Here is a 14841-nt window from a genome sequence, read left to right on the forward strand (position 1 = left end):
CTTGATGACTGGTCTCTCCATGAGAGCCTGTTTGCTACCTCGACAGCCAACTCCCAACGACTAAGGGCGATCCAGCGACTTCTGCACCTAACCTTGAAAGCCTTACACAGACGGCAGCTGTTGTAAAGCACACTAGTTATACCTTATTAGAGACACAAGTTCTGAAGCTCAGCCGTGCTACAGGGCCACCGCCTTTTTACAGCCTACATAAGGCCTACTAACCCTCGATTTATAGAGCACGTAGGGTCCATTGTAATTGGGCTCTGGGTGCGACTGTTCTGCAGAGTGAATGCTTGTTTTGAGACAGGAAAGGAAATCTAACACTGAGGGAAGAGCTCTGTGCCCACCCGGCCCAATCCATGCGATCCGGGCATGCGTTATTCTGGGTTTTGGCGCATCAAGCTTTACCCGGTTGTCCGTGTCCATTTCACACTTGGCTTTCTGTTGAAGAATGCCTTTTTAGCACCATCTCCTTTGCCTGATTTCAGAGCGACTCTTTTCAACTGAACAGGGATGTGACTTAAAATGTGCACCTGTTTCTTTCTCAACCACTGGGCAGTGGGTCATTTTTCTTTTTCTTTCAATTGTTAAACCCAGATGTGCTGATGGTGACCCATGTCCTGGGGTCTCCTGGGGCACCGTGACCATCGCCAGCATTCGTATCGGAGAGTTGTACATTATATTGGTTATTGTACGCTGACATCTGACCCCTAAGTGGAACGGTAAAATCACACTCCCACCTTCCAAGCTGGTAAGCCATCACTTTGAATTATTCCGGATATCCCACAGCTCCGTTCTCTCGTCACGTAACGTCATCACCTCTCCACCTACTGTGGGTTTGTGAGGGAATGAGGCACATTCACGTTGTGTAATTTGAGGGGGTGAAAGATTATAGAATCTTACAGCGCAGAAGGAGGCCATTCGTCCCACCGTGCCTGTGCCAGCAATCTTTGGTTAAAAGCAAGCAGCAAAGTAACAGTTTAATCGACAGGTTCAGGTGATGCTACCAACTGCAGAAGCACAGCTCTAGGGGTGCAAGAACCCCACCCCAATTAAATTACTGCCCTGCATTCTTCCGCGTGTCTTATGTGTTTAAACATTATTTGGGTGAGTCCTGCCGTCGTTGGGTTTCCCCACAATGAATAAATAAATACCCCTGTAAAATTAGCAGAAACTTGCCGTTTGAACTGCTGACTGCGTTGATGCAACAATGTACGAAGCTGGGATCGGCCGTGGCAGTGTGTGCAGCTGTCAGTGTATGGAACGTGCTGCCACGGGACCCGGGTCCCTCTCCTGGTCCTCGACCGCAACAGTCAGCTCGTTCACATTTCGAGACGAGTGGTAAAAGATAGTCAGAAGCGCGACCTGAAGTCAAATTTACCTTTTCCAAATACACTGAAGTTTTGACAGAAGATCCTGTGGAAAAACACACAGCCCCCGTCTATTGTCCTGAATATTCCTGATCATTATGGCTGGGGTATGATGGCATTGTTTCTCCCCGGTATTAAATACCTCCCCTCCTCTTTTTCTTTAGGCACTGTAGGCCATGCACAGTCCTGTACCGAAAGTACAAGCAGCCAACCTTCGCTGAGTAAAACTGTTTTCTGTCCCGCAAAGCGGGGTTGCACCTGGCCTTTGCACTCCCACAACAGCAGCCAAGGAGCCCGTGTGCTTTTTTTTTAATTGACAACTTTTTTCTACTACCAATATATGAAAACAGTGATGAGCTAAGACCTGTGGCAGTCTCGGTATAAGAACTTGAGGCAAGATTCTATTGTAATGCATGGATCGGTGGCATTCGCCGATAACTCCCTTTCAGATGCGCCTCCTCACTTGGCTACAAGATGTCACTCTCGAGTGCAGGCCCCACGTCACGCAGCAACTGAATGCAACACCCAGCTGCCAGTATCAGCCACTAACATTGGCTGGAAGGCTAACAAAAAAAGGTCATCCTCAATCAGTAATAAGAGGTTAGACTTAATTGTTACAGATCAGGATCCCACTGCTGTAAAGTGAAACTCCATTATCCACACTCCTACTATCCAGCATCCCAATTAAAAGTCTGAATTTTCTCAGCACAAAGCCTTGGATGAGACAGCACCTCACTGCCTAGCTTCTCGTGTCTATTTCATCCCTTTCCTTGGTGAACAACACTGTATCATCATATTTTTGTTATTTAGCCATTAATGATCTTGACTCCCGTGCTCGAGGTATATCTGTACCGCGTGCGTAAGTGCAATGTTCGGGGGCTCTCGATAAATCCACCAATCCGCATTGTGTCCTCGGGTGTCTCCTGTGTTGAGTTAGATGTTGGGAGGTCCCACTGTGTGTGTGCACTTTTAAACATGCTTGAGAGTAATTGCAGTGTAAATCTCTCTCACTGAGTGAGACCACAATCAGTTAAAGCTTTTCTCTTAGAGGTGACGGCATTGTCTGAACCTTTTAACGCGATTATTTTCCTGTAATTGTTCTCGCTGATAATGCGCTTCCGAGGTCACGCAACATGAGCAAGGCCAGCAGGGCAGGACAGAACAAAATGGGACCCTCGGTCACAAATTTGCATTAACTTTGTGAATCCAGGTGAATTAGAAAGAGTAGTGAGGGCACTCAGTACTCCTCCCTCATCGTGAAATAACTCCTCTAGCAAGTACCCACTTCGTTCTAACCATCAGCCAATTTCTTACCCATTCCCAAGATTTATCCGGAGTCCCAATTGTATGATCTGAGGTGGCTGCCAGTAACAGGATAAATGTATCTGCAGCCCAGGTGTTTCCCCTGTGGGGATTGACCATTCTGCTCCTTTGCCTTAGCATCATTTTGGGGGGATTGTGAAGCACCTTGGGATGTTCTTCCGCATTAAAGCCGCTATATAAATGCAGGGCGACAGTGCTGATGGTGTGTCTGAGGAGAAGCTTCTGTGCTAACGTGAAACCCTCAGCCAAGCATAATACGGTGCATGACATGGGAAGATCTAGAGAGGGGCTGAAAGGAGAGAAAATATCAAATACCCTACAGAAAAAATGGGGCTCATCATTCCTTGCCCACCTGTAAAAATTGGATCTGTTCAGTCGTGTTACCATCTTAAAGAAAGAAATAACGCATTTCACGACCTCAGGACGTCCCAACGCATTTTTGTTGTTAATGTTGCAATGCAGGGGAACTACATTAAAGGGCCTGGGGTAGTGTGTCCCTACCTCTAGGCATGTTTTATTTTTTTAAAGCTATGGCACGATTCAGTTGATCAAAATACCGTTACTCAGCGACACTGAGCCTGAACTCCCACAACATCATCATTAACCAAAAGAGTGTCACTTTATTCAATTCTGGTACTATGACGCATTTTATAAAGAGTAGAATTGAAAATTAATATGGGACCGTGACACACACGAGACTGGTCACTTTCCATATTGGTAAGGGACATAAAGCAGGATTAGACTGCAGTGACATGGAAATGAATGTCAATAATTAAAATATTGCATTTATTTTAGGTAACAATGACTGAAAATCCATATCAGATACAGTATGCAAACACTGCTGATATATATAAATAAACTGCTTGGGTGCACATTTTACATAGAATTTACAGACCATTCGGCCCAACTGGTCTATGCCAGTGTTTATGCTCCACACGAGCCTCCTCCCAGCCCTACTATATCTCACCCCATCTGCATATCCTTTCTCCCTTGTTTATCTAGCTTCCCCTTAAATGCATCTATGCTATTTGCCTCAATTACTCCATGTAGTTCCACATTCTCACCACTCTCTGAGTAAATACATTCCTCCTGAATTCCTTATTGGATTTATTAATGACTATCTTATATTTATGACCCCTAGTTTTGGACTCCACCACAAGTGGAAACATCCTCTCTACATCTACCCAATCGAACCCCCTTCATCATTTTAAAGACCTCTATTAGGTCACCCCTCAGCCTTCTCTTTTCTAGAGAAAAGAGCCCCCGCCTGTTCATCCTTTCCTGATGGGCATAACCTCTCAGTTCTGGCACCATCCTTGTAAACCTTTTTTGCACCTTCTCCAAAGCCTCTATATCCTTTTTGTAATGTGGAGACCAGAACTTCGCACAGTACTCAAGCGTGGTCTAACCAATAACCTCTCTGCTTTTCAATTCTATTCCTCTAAAAATGAACCCCAGTGCTTTGTTTGTGTTTTTATGGCCTTGTTAACCTGTGTCGATACTTTTAATGATTGGTGAACCTGTACCCCTAGACCCCTTTGCCTCTGCCCCATTTAGACTCTTGTCGTCTCCTTATTCCTCCAACCAGAATGCACCGCCTCACACTTACCTCTATTGAAATTCATTTTCCATTTAGACACCCATTCTACAATATTAATGTCATCTTGTATTTTGTCATAATCTTCCTCAGTATTAACTCTTGGAATATAACAGATTTTGTCTCTTACCTTCCAAGCATCCCATTTTCTTATAAATGCAAAACAGAGAAAAAAGAGAAAGAAAGTTTGCCATTTAACATTTGGTGCATCTGACTTGAAGACTGAAATTTATGAGCATTTTCCAATCTACACATTTCCCTCACCAAGCAATGGTTAAACTCTTGAGTGACCTGAAGCTTTGTTTACTTAACAGCAATTTGAATTTGTGGCCTAAAAGGTTGCAGTTTCACCCTTAGCAACAGAATAATACTTTCAGTACTACTGTACATGGTTTAACACTCCCGCTCTTCTAAAACAGTCAGCATTCGACTTCGCACGAGTAACACTATGGGAAATCTGCTAATATTGATATATCTTCAAATCTTGAGTATGCATGTACTTCCTGGCCACAAACCTTACTGTTATCATGGTCACACTTTTATGTCGACATTTAACATGGAAACCTCCTATGTAAACATTTATAGTGGGCATTCCTGTATGAACAATACTGCTAACATTTTGTTGATGAACCACGTGAATTATTCGATGTTTTCTTAACAAAAAAAATTAATCTGCCATTTTCTTTCTCAGTAACTGAAATTGCTCATGCCCAAAATATAAGGTTTTAAATAAAATTATCAGAAGATTACATATTTCACAATAACATGATTAGATCTTCCCATTGAATTGCTAATGTTTCTCTTGATGCCTTCCTTAAAGTTTTTACTTGAAGGTTTTGGGCATGTCTTAAAAGCCTGGGCTTTGACTGGATATTTTTAGCTCAGAAAAATTGCACAAAGCTGCCAACCACATCTGTGCAGTCTGAGCGTGTACAGTTTACAGAACTTTCCAACATACGATCTGTGCATCAGCATGAATTGAAGAATATAATGATGTGCTTCCCTCACCCTGTGAGTATTTGTGAGTTTATTTGCTCCAAACGACCTTGAAAGAAACTGGAGATTGAATTGTCAAAGCTTTTATTTCAGGCAGGTCTGGCAGTTCTATAAACTTATTAACAACATGTATGAACAGAAGCAGCTGTGATCGTGGTTTCATTGCTGACAATTGGAAAAGAATATAAACAGACTGTTGGTAGTGAATGGATTGCTGTTAAAAATTCTCCTGAAACATATTTGAAGCTTAAATTTTCAAAAAAAAAGACTTAAAAACTGCATAAATTATGAACTCTGGAGCATTTTATTAGGTCATTATTTTTTTGTTTCTGAAAATGTATGATTGTTAAAGGCTGTCTAAGTCAATAAACTCACTAGTGCTGCATGAAATTTTCCACTTCTGTACTCACCAGGATTGAGTCAGGAAATTGTGCATCCCCATTTTAAATTCCTTCATTTTAAGAAGCAGAAAATTTAAGCTTAATGATTTACACTTAAATGCTTTAGGACAGGAACTGACTGATGATGGGGGAAAGTATTGAAGTTACTTGAGTGTGTAGAAGATGCTGCGGATGGGTTCGGGGTGGGTCGGGGGGAGAAGGCTGACAGGCAGGAATACAGTATGGGGTTGGGGTCTAAAGGTTCAAAAGGGTTATTGTTTGGGTCACATTCTCTTAGGCCTCTGCCCCCCACAAGGCTGTTAGACCCCCACCCCCTTCTCCCCCAACACTCCAAAACCTGCTGACTCCCACCACCTCATCCTCAGACTACTCCCCCACTCCACAGATTCTGGGATTCCCCCTCTCTATAATCACAAATTCCTCAACACATCCCCAATGTTCCCTGATCCCAGTGGCTGGCCACCCAGTGCTCCTAGATCATGAAACCTCCCTCTCCCAAGCCCCAAAAAATCCCAAGATTTCTTTCCCACTGACCCCAAAGTCTCTGGACTCTCTGATGATCCCTAGGACCCCAAACCAAGCCTGCAAGAATCCAGGCTGCCTCCCCAGTTCTCCCAGGTGCCTGGGCTGCCCTCAATACTGCGTTGGTGTCCTGAGCAATATTATTTGGCAAAACGCCCTGTTCTTATAAAACTTGCAACTCTGTAAGCAACACCAGGGGAGATCTGCTAGTTTGCATAAAAAGGACTTGCATTTAGCTCAATCCAGATGGGGAATAAAATTTGTTCAGTGGGGATGGGGGGTGGGAGAGAAAGAAAGACCAACATTTCCAGTCAACAGAGGAATGGGTTCCAAAATGGGTTTTAATTGACTTTAGGAGTCACACTTAGCAACAGAAGAGCTAACCTGAGCCCCAATTGACCTGAAACTACTAAGAGCAATCGGCCTCTAATTGCCCTCAAGAACACACGATTACACTTGCGACCTTAAAGGGCTGCACTTTAGCAGTGGGCTAATGCACGATGTAATGCTCCTGTCCTTATCAAACATTGCATCCTCTGACCAAAGAGACAGAAATCCACCACTATTTTGTATATTTAGCAACCTACCAATCAATGTAAGACTCTTTATTAATCAAGGCTCATCACACCATCTCCTACCCTAACTCTATCTTTCTCAGGACCTCCAAACTGTGCAAACTCCTTACCTCCCTCCATCCTTCTTCCTACAGTACCTACACCTGTCACCCAATCACCACATACCGATTTACCTCGTCTTCCCTCCAACTCTTTCCTTGGTTCTTTTATTCATTTTCAGAATGTGGGCGTCGCTGGCAAGGCCGGCATTTATTACCCATCCCTAATTACCCTTGAGGTGGTGAACCACCTTCTTGAACCGCTGCAGTCCGTGTGGTGAAGATACTCCCATAATGCTGTTGGGCAGGGAGTTCCAGGACATTGACCCAGTTTGGTGGCCATCCCTCACCCAGGTGTTTTGCACTGATAAGAAGATGGTGAATCCAGGTCTCTAATTGTTGAGAATGGTCTCATCTGATAATCTAACAGCCGTTTGCCTTTGATTCTCTTGTTACACCCGCTTGTGAATCACCTGATAGTTATTCTGCTGTGGCGATGGCACAATAGCCAGTGACGGTCTTCTGTGTGGTTTCGTCCCTCCTTGTCCGTCATTCCTGTAGTTCTATGACTACCCTGGTCTGATAGGGAGTGAGTAAAAGGCTGTAATTATAATCCCAAGTAATTAGATAATGCCCCTAAATCTCGCAAAATTCATCCTCGCGCTGTATGATGCTGTTGTCCAAATCCTCAGATTGAATCTGCTGTTTATTTCTCACTCCCAAATCATTTCCATATGGAATACCAGTTGATCTGTGGCGTTTCACACGTGGGTCGAGACCAAGTGTAGTGTTTAGGTGAAATGGGCTTAGAGAGCTGGGATAATTGGGCCAGTCACACAGACGCAATTCAGTCCCCATTAATGTCGCGCGTATTTTCCCTATTATATTTTCATTACAAATTTCTATGGCCATATTTACTCTGAAAAGGGCCTCTGTGAATTTGTCACACTGTAATTACATCCTCCTGCCAATGGTGGTGCTGCAGCACCTCCACTGGAAGGAAGCGCAATTACAGCATGACAAAGTTTACATAGGCCCTTCCCATTATAAATGTGGGCGTAGGAAATTGTACTGGAAAAGTTGACAGCAAGTGTGTGCAGATGTAAGTTTTTTTTTAAATATATTAAACAAGTGTTGTATACAGAACTTTAATGCACGGGGGATGGAGTGGGGGGGGGGCGGAATTCACTGCTACAGTACCGAACATGTGATGTCGTGTAACTCACTTATTACCCTTTCACCTGTGCCACCTGATCTCCTAACAGTGAGGAAAGTCCGAAGAATGTTATTTTTTAAAAAAACTTTATTTTTTAAGTACAAATGTCTATGTGCGTTTTAAAGTGGCGGTGGGAGGGCTCCTGGTGATCTTTGTAAGCAGCTCGCATTTCACCCGCATGGGACACTGAGCTTTGAGTCGCTGCCTGTCAGCCACCCGTTACCTGATTATTACATACGTAAACTGTGCAGGCGCTGATTCTTTGTCTGAATAATTTATTTTATATATTGCGTGCACTAAAAAGAAGGAAGTCGGAATGAATATAGCGATCGGGTTCTTTCCTTTATTCTCTCCATGTGGCGTAGGGTGACTAGGTAATGGTGGAATGGGCGGTTTCTCACTGCTGAGAGACATCCGCTATTTTTAAGCTGCGTCAATGGTTCCTCTTGGCTTTTACTGTATAAAATGAACAAAAAAAAACAACTGCCGTCTTCCCCCACCCCCCCCCACCCTCAAACACACACAAATCCCACAAAGAAAGTGGGGGGGGGGAGAAAACTGCCCTAACCCACACCTAGCACAGAAAACAAATGCCTGCATGTAAGGGAACCTTTTTTTTTACAAGACTCGGATTATACATGTACCTTTGTAAATTTTTTGTTGGGTTTTTATTTTGCTGTAAAGTTTCTCCAGTTTTTATATGTTGACTTTGAAGAACTGAGATTTATTATTTATTCAGCCAAGTAATAAGCTGGCGATTTGACGGGCTGTTTAGTGATACAGACGGAGGTGGACAAAGGACCCTGTGGGTTTTAAACACGAGTAAAATCAGTTTTCCTTTGTCCTTTGTGTTGATGGTGGAGATGGATGTTTGTACACGATGCTTGACCTTCGACCTTTGCGGCCCATTTCAGGGCGCCCGGGCTGGAAAGGGCTGAAGGGATTAAAACGGTGTGTGATGTCAGCCTAACTCTGTAATTATAACACATGGAAATGTAGAGACTCCATGTTGTGTGAATAATGAATAAACAAGTTATGGAAAACTTTGCTGGCTTCTCTTTTCCTGGTCGGTTTTTGTGTCCCCTCTGTCTAAGCCGCCTCCCTCCGTCCCCCCCGTGCCACACGGACCGTTCTGTTGAGTGAGGTGGGGGCACCTCAGCTCCCAACTCTCTGCTGTTACTGCTCCCTAACAAGCTGTCCCACAGAGCAAGCTCTCGGCCTGAAACCAGTGCACTTGAAAATGAGGGACACAGGCCACCAAACTCTGAGCAAATGGCCAAAATCCAGGATGCTTCATTTTATTATTTACAGTGCTATATTTTAGTCACTTAATATTTACATTTTTGTGCCATTATTTATGTGTTTCTGTTGTGTTTCATGTATTATTATGGTGGTTGCAATTTAAGGAAATTTCGGTCAGGTATATGCTTAATTTGTGTTTTTTTTCCATATTTCACAGTCCTGAGATTTAACTACTTACACGAAAGGGACAGTTAGTGTTGCTCTATTTATGGAGCTGGTAATTTTTTTTTCTCTTCAGTGAGTAAATGCCACCAACTCATACACTCCACAAACACCCAGGTTTAATTCTCTCGAGTATCAAAGACTGAGGGGCGATCTAATCAAGGTGATTAAAATGTTAAACGGATTCAATAGGATCAATACATAGAAACTATTTCCTCTGGTGGGGGAACCCAGAACAAGGGGGCATGAAATTGGAGCTAGGCCAGTCAGGAGTGAAATCAGGAAATACTTTTTTACACAAAGTTTAGTGGAAATCTTGAACTTTCTTACCCCCTAAAAGGCTGTGGATGCTGGGGGTCAGTTGGAGCTTTCAAGACTGAGATCGATAGACCAAACGCAGATTGGGTGACTGCTTTGCGGAACACCTCCGTTCAGTCCGTAAGGGTGACCCCGAGCTTCCGGTCGCCTGTCATTTTAATTCACCGCTCCATTCCCACTCGGACCTCACCGTCCTTGGCCTCTTGTATTGTTCCATGGAAGCTCAACGTAAACTCGAGGAACAGCACCTCATCTTCCGATTAGGCAGTCTGCAGCCTTCCGGACTCAATATCGAGTTCAACAATTTCAGATCATAAGCTCGGCCCCCATTTCATTTTCTCTTGTAATTGTTCCACTCCTTTCCCCCCCCCCCCTTCCCTTTTGTTTCTCTCTCACACCTGGCAGCTATCTTTTGCCCTGCCAGTACACTTTACACCTAATCCCAGCCTATTACTATCTCGTCTAGCTTCTAATCTCTTTTACTTCTTTTGTTTCTTTTATTCTTTTGTCCGATCGCAGCCCTGCCTCCGATCTAGTTTCTTTTCTTTCCAGTTTTGAAGAAGGGTCCAACCCGAAACGTCAACTCAAATTTCTCTCCACGGATGTTGCCTGACCTGCTGAGTTTTTCCAGCATTTTCTGTTGTTATTTCGGATTTCCAACATCTGCAGTATTTTGCTATCGATAGATTTTTGTTGGCTAAGGGTATCAATGGATATGGAGCAAAGATGGGTAAATGGAGTTGAGGTACAGATCAGCCGTGATCTAACTGAATGGTCGAACAGGCACGAGGAGCTGAATGGCCGCCTCCTGTTCCTATGTCTGTGCTGACTTAGTGGCAGTGGGGATACTACAATTGGGAGGGGAAGAATCAGATGGGGTTCTCACTCCTGATCATCATCCAGTGACTCCTGATTAAAGCTGTGAACGTGTGGACATTAGGTGAATACCGGATTGGGCTTGACTGTGATGCCTGCCAAGTCTCAATCACACGTAAGGAATGAGCTGCTGGCACCCAGCGAGCTATATTTCAGTCTGAATCAGCATCTTCAGGTAGGTGTGCTCATCTTAAATATATTACCCAAAATGGAGAGAGAGAAGCGGGAAGGAGAATTCCCTTCTGTAAAATGGTCAGTTTACTTTCAGAAACACCATCAGCTTATGAGATTTTAGCATCGCATATATGCACTGTATGCTTCAAGCATTGCTGGCGGCAGCAAACCTATCTGAAAGGTTTCCAGTGCTAAGAAAGGTAGTGTTGCCAACCCATCAGGAGGTCCCGGATGTTATGTTCATTAATAACTAGACATTCTTATTATGAACACAGCTAGCTTTTGCTAGTTACTTTATTGAGCCATGTGGACTTGGTACAGTATCTGTAGAGATGCAGCCTTGTGCTCCTGTGTGCAGGCTGCCATCTTGACTGTTGCCTTGTGGGTAGCCTAGCCTCATGGGTAATGTAGTCTTAATATCTATACAGCTGGGTAGTGTAGTTTTATACATACAGTTCTATACAGCTCTACTGCTCCACCTAGTGTCCACCACAGAATGACATGTTATTGATCACTACATCCCCCTTTCTTTGGAGGTTTAACTAAATCAATATCAATCAACTTTCAAGAAAACAATAAAGATAATATCAGTAACACTTTTGTTAGTGCTCTATAAACATAAACATTTTCAAAACAGTCAACACATTTTCAAAGCTTTACATTGTACTCAAAGATTAAGTCTATCAGGCTCTTTTACTTCATGTGTGGATCTTCTCAACACGGGTAAGTCTGATGTGTCTTCATGAGATTGTTCTGGCGGTGAATGACAAGATGCAGTTGCGGCATTGTCATCAATCTGCTCTTGTATAGATCGAGGTCTCCTTGCGATCTTTGCTTGGAGAGGGTTTCAGTGTTTCCTTCACTCTTCATGCCATAACTCTCAATGTAGTCAATGCACTCTCGAAAAACTGCTGGCAGCTGGATCCCATCATACAGCATAGTCCTCTCAGCAGCCTCGGCTAATGGAACACCAAAGATTGGCCTGAGGGAAGAAGGAGTATCCACTGGAACTGCTTCCTGCTCTGGTGCAGGCTTCTTCTTTTTCTTTTTCTCTTTCCACTGCTTAACAACATCTGCTGCGGTTATATCTTTGGACAGACGTTCCCTGACTTTTTTTATCATGAATACCAAACACAATCTGGTCATGAATCATGGATGCTTTGAGCTCAGAGAAATTACATGTCTGTGCTTTCAGTTTCAGATCAGTTATAAAGCTAACAAAAGTCTCATTTTGCTGCTGTGTCCGAGAACAGAAGATGTATCTTTCATACGTCTCATTCTTTTTGGGAGAGCAATGTGCATCAAATTTTTTTTAGCACATCTTCTAATTTTTCTCTGTTCTCCGCTGGATTAAATACAAATGTATTAAATACCTCTATCGCCTGTGGGCCTGCAACCATAAGCAGCAACGCTATCTTCCTTGCGTCTGGCTTCGTACCGAATCCGATGGCTGCAATGTAGAGTTCGAATTGCTGTTTAAAAGTCTGCCAGTTGTAGTCGATTTTTTCTGTGAGATTCAAACACTCGTGGCTTCAAATTCTCCATGTCGCTTTTCACAATTTTCAGCAGATCTTCACCACCCTGGTACCATGTTATGTTCATTAATAACTAGACATTCTTATTATGAACACAGCTAGCTTTTGCTAGTTACTTTATTGAGCCATGTAGACTTGGTACAGTATCTGTAGAGATGCAGCCTTGTGCTCCTGTGTACAGGCTGCCATCTTGACTGTTGCCTTGTGGGTAGCCTAGCCTCATGGGTAATGTAGTCTTAATATCTATACAGCTGGGTAGTGTAGTTTTATACATACAGTTCTATACAGCTCTACTGCTCCACCTAGTATCCACCACAGGATGACATGTTATTGATCACTACAGGAGAAATATTGGGGCAATAAAAAAAACCTGCGTGCTTTTGTTCATTTCCCCCCCCCCCCCCCATCTATCAAAATCCCTCAATTTTGAACTCCTCTATTAAATCTCCCCTTAACCTTCTCTGCTCTAAGGAGAACAATCCCAGCTTCTCCAGTCTCACCACATAACTGAAGTACCTCATCCCTGGTACCATTCTGGTAAATCCCTGCACCCTCTCCAAGGCCTTGACATCCTTCCTAAAGTGTGGTGTGTCCAGAATTTAATACAGTACTCCAACTGGGGCCTAACCAGTGATTTTTAAAGAAGGAGGCCATTCGGCCCATTGAGTCTGCGCGCACTATTTTGAAGAGCAATCCAGTTAGTCCCACTCCCCCGCCCTTTCCCCATATCACTGTAATTTTTTCTCCTTCAAGTATTTATCCAATTCCCTTTTGAAGGCTACGATTGAATCTATCCACCGCCCTATCAGGCAGTGCATTCCAAATCCTAACCACTCGTTGCGGAGGGGGACGTTAACTTGTGCTCCGTGCTGGTGAACTGTGTGGTTTTTAGCTGGTTATATTTTAGTGGTACCCCTGATCACACTTGGAGGTCCCTAGGCCATGGCTAATGCCAAACTGTGCCAAAACTCTCTCGATTTAAGTAACTGAGGTGTCCTTCAGGAAGAGAGTGTGCATCCCATATCGGACAAGCAGAACCTCTTCCGCTCTCAGTAATTTGGCTTGGAAGCTGTTGAGCACGGTGACGAATTTCCGTGTGTGTCCAACATCTGGCTGATGGAAAAATAAATACCAGGGACACAAATAAAACATTCAGGAAGTTAAGGAGGGGAGTCAGGTGGAACTTCTTCACCCAAAGGTTAATAGATCACAGGATAAGATGGAGGCCCGTCCGAGTATGGCCATTCAGCAGAAAACCATCAGTCTCCTGATCAGAGTCCAGTCTTTTGCAAATGAGTCCAGGTTTTCTATCTACCCGGAAAGAAAAAGAAAGACTTGCATTTCTATAGCGCCTGTCATGACTACCGGATGTCTCAAAGCGCTTTACAGCCAATGAAGTACTTTTGGCGTGTAGTCACTGTTGTAATGTGGGAAACGCGGCAGCCAATTTGCACACAGCAAGCTCCCACAAACAGCAATGTGATAATGACCAGATAATCTCTTTTTGTTATGTTGATTGAGGGATAAATATTGGCCAGGACACCAGCGATAACTCCCCTGCTCTTCATTAAAATAGTGCCATGGGATCTTTTACATCCACCCGAGAGAGCAGACGGGGCCTCGGTTTAACATCTCATCCAAAAGAGAATTTGAATTCAGTTTACAAAAACCTGGAAATTAAAAAAAACTACATTAGTAAAAGTGGCCATGAAGGGGGGGCGGGTGGGTCTATTGAACCTAATGTGCCTGGAATGGGGGGAAACTGATGGGTTCAGTTTGGGGAAACCAGATGTCTCAGTGGATAAACGGACCCCTTGGTTTGATACTGAATCAGGTGGACCAGCTCAGTTCCAGGTTTGCACACTGGTTTGTACTGGGTTAGCAGAGGTGGAGTTGCAATTGGCCTGAGAGCCCCGAGGTAGACAGGCTGAAAATCAACGAGGGTCCTGCTTTTGGTTGCTGTCTGACAGCCTCTGCTGGAAGTGTATGGGTGTGGGCTTTAGGTGGGCTGTGAATCCACTCCCACCCATCCCATCCCATCCTCCCCTCATTAGAAGAATGAGAGGTGATCTCATTGAAACATATAAAATTCTTAAGGAGGTTGACTGGGAGGATGTTTCCCCTGGCTGGGGAGTCTAGAACTAGGGGTCACAGCCTCAGAATAAGGAGTCGGCCATTTACAACAACAACTTGCATTTATATAGTGCCTTTAACGTAGTAAAACATCCCAAGGCATTTCACAGGAGTGTTATATGACAAAAAATTGACACCGAGCCACATAAGAAATTAGGACAGGTGACCAAAAGCTTGATCAAAGATGTAGGTTTTAAGGAGCGTCTTAAAGGAGGAAAGAAAGGCGGAGAGGTTTAGGCAGGGAATTCCAGAGCTCAGGGCCCAGGCAACAGAAAGCACGGCCACCAAAGGTTGAGTGATTAT

The sequence above is a fragment of the Somniosus microcephalus genome, chromosome 5 (genome assembly GCF_052327205.1).
Source record: "Somniosus microcephalus isolate GS21.2 chromosome 5, FLI_Smic_1.0, whole genome shotgun sequence".
Lineage (NCBI taxonomy): Eukaryota > Metazoa > Chordata > Chondrichthyes > Squaliformes > Somniosidae > Somniosus > Somniosus microcephalus.